This window comes from Vanessa atalanta, chromosome 30 (genome assembly GCF_905147765.1).
Source record: "Vanessa atalanta chromosome 30, ilVanAtal1.2, whole genome shotgun sequence".
Lineage (NCBI taxonomy): Eukaryota > Metazoa > Arthropoda > Insecta > Lepidoptera > Nymphalidae > Vanessa > Vanessa atalanta.
Genome location: NC_061900.1, coordinates 10,806 through 13,305, shown reverse-complemented (window position 1 = coordinate 13,305; position 2,500 = coordinate 10,806). Strand labels below are relative to the sequence as shown.

At 45.8% G+C, this 2,500-nt stretch overlaps 2 non-coding genes across 2 annotated transcripts in view; both read left to right on the top strand.

Moving 5' to 3' along the window:
* The window catches only part of LOC125075438, a 1,903-nt gene extending 24 nt beyond the window's left edge, over positions 1–1,879 (top strand). The window contains exon 1 of the ribosomal RNA XR_007120205.1: positions 1–1,879. This exon is cut by the window's left edge and continues 24 nt beyond it. This is a non-coding gene — a ribosomal RNA (small subunit ribosomal RNA).
* Positions 1,880–2,339: 460 nt separating this feature from the next.
* On the top strand, positions 2,340–2,496 carry LOC125075446. Its single transcript, XR_007120213.1, has one exon. It is a non-coding gene; the product is annotated as a 5.8S ribosomal RNA (ribosomal RNA).
* The last annotated feature ends 4 nt before the right edge of the window (positions 2,497–2,500 follow it).

The following is a 2,500-nucleotide window of genomic DNA, read 5'->3' as shown; positions in this document are numbered from 1 at the left end:
TATATGCTTGTCTCAAAGATTAAGCCATGCATGTCTCAGTGCAAGCCGTATTAAGGCGATACCGCGAATGGCTCAATATATCAGTTTTGGTTCCTTAGATCTTACTCAGTTACTTGGATAACTGTGGTAATTCTAGAGCTAATACATGCAATCAGAACTCTGACCAGTGATGGGATGAGTGCTTTTATTAGATCAAAACCAATCGACGGAGGGCGTCTCGTCCGAAGTCGTTAATTTTGATGAATCTGGATAACTTTTGCCGATCGCATGGTCCAGTACCGGCGACGCATCTTTCAAATGTCTGCCTTATCAACTTTCGATGGTAGTTTCTGCGACTACCATGGTTGTCACGGGTAACGGGGAATCAGGGTTCGATTCCGGAGAGGGAGCCTGAGAAACGGCTACCACATCCAAGGAAGGCAGCAGGCGCGCAAATTACCCACTCCCGGCACGGGGAGGTAGTGACGAAAAATAACGATACGGGACTCTTTCGAGGCCTCGTAATCGGAATGAGTACACTTTAAATATTTTAACGAGGAACAATTGGAGGGCAAGTCTGGTGCCAGCAGCCGCGGTAATTCCAGCTCCAATAGCGTATACTAAAATTGTTGCGGTTAAAAAGCTCGTAGTTGCATTTGTGCGCCGCGCTGTCGGTGCACCGCATCCGCGGTGATACTGACACGTCTGCGGAGCATATCGTCGGTGAGCCGGCGGTAAAACGCCGGTTCAATATCAAAATCCTATCGCGGTGCTCTTCAGTGAGTGTCGAGATGGGCCGACAATTTTACTTTGAACAAATTAGAGTGCTCAAAGCGGGCTCAAAATGCCGCTTGAATATTTCGTGCATGGAATAATAGAATATGATCTCGGTTCTATTTTGTTGGTTTTCAGAACTCCGAGGTAATGATTAATAGGGATAACTGGGGGCATTCGTATTGCGACGTTAGAGGTGAAATTCTTGGATCGTCGCAAGACGAACATCAGCGAAAGCATTTGCCAAAGGTGTTTTCATCAATCAAGAACGAAAGTTAGAGGTTCGAAGGCGATTAGATACCGCCCTAGTTCTAACCGTAAATATGTCATCTAGCGATCCGCCGACGTTACTACAATGGCTCGGCGGGCAGCTTCCGGGAAACCAAAGATTTTGGACTCCGGGGGGAGTATGGTTGCAAAGCTGAAACTTAAAGGAATTGACGGAAGGGCACCACCAGGAGTGGAGCCTGCGGCTTAATTTGACTCAACACGGGAAATCTCACCAGGCCCGGACACCGGAAGGATTGACAGATTAATAGCTCTTTCTTGATTCGGTGGGTGGTGGTGCATGGCCGTTCTTAGTTGGTGGAGCGATTTGTCTGGTTAATTCCGGTAACGAACGAGACTCTAGCCTGCTAAATAGGCGTCGTCATTTAGGTGTGCTCGATTTCGGTCGAGCAACTCACTGGCGGCGTATTAAAATTCTTCTTAGAGGGACCGGCGGCTTCGAGCCGCACGAGATTGAGCAATAACAGGTCTGTGATGCCCTTAGATGTCCTGGGCCGCACGCGCGCTACACTGAAGGAATCAGCATGTTCTCCCTGGCCTAGAGGCCCGGGCAACCCGTTGAAACTCCTTCGTGCTGGGGATTGGGGTTTGCAATTATCCCCCATAAACGAGGAATTCCTAGTAAGCGCGAGTCATAAGCTCGCGTTGATTACGTCCCTGCCCTTTGTACACACCGCCCGTCGCTACTACCGATTGAATGATTTAGTGAGGTCTTCGGACCGACACGCGGTGGCTTCACGGCCGTCGGCGTTGCTGGGAAGTTGACCAAACTTGATCATTTAGAGGAAGTAAAAGTCGTAACAAGGTTTCCGTAGGGGAACCTGCGGAAGGATCATTAACGTAAATTATCAATCTCGAAAGAGTGCGATAATGAACGATAATAAAATTCTAAAACACAAATATCGACGTTCGGAATGTGTCGTTTCGATGCGAGGACGCGATTCTCACTCTCTCTCTCTCACACAGCAGTGTGTCCGAGTCAGAGTCCAGAGTCGTGTAACGCGTCCTATTCTGATATTTTTCGATGTCGATTTCGAGGAAAGTACGATGTGTTAACGCACATCGTCATCTTCAAATAAAATGTATATTTCTTTTTTTTTTTTTTTGTACTTTTTTTTTTTTTTAACTTTTTTTTTTTTTTTTTTTTTAATTTTTTGAATTTTTCTCTGTATACTAAAAATAAGAGAAAAAAACAAAAAAAAAAATAAAAATAAAAAAAAAATAAACTCATATCACTGGCGTATAGAATCGTTCGAGTGATCGTAGAAATTATAAAAATAAAACAAATTAAAAACCATTACCCTGGACGGTGGATCACTTGGCTCGCGGGTCGATGAAGAACGCAGTTAACTGCGCGTCATAGTGTGAACTGCAGGACACATTTGAACATCGACATTTCGAACGCACATTGCGGTCCGTGGAGAAACATCCAGGACCACTCCTGTCTGAGGGCCGGCTG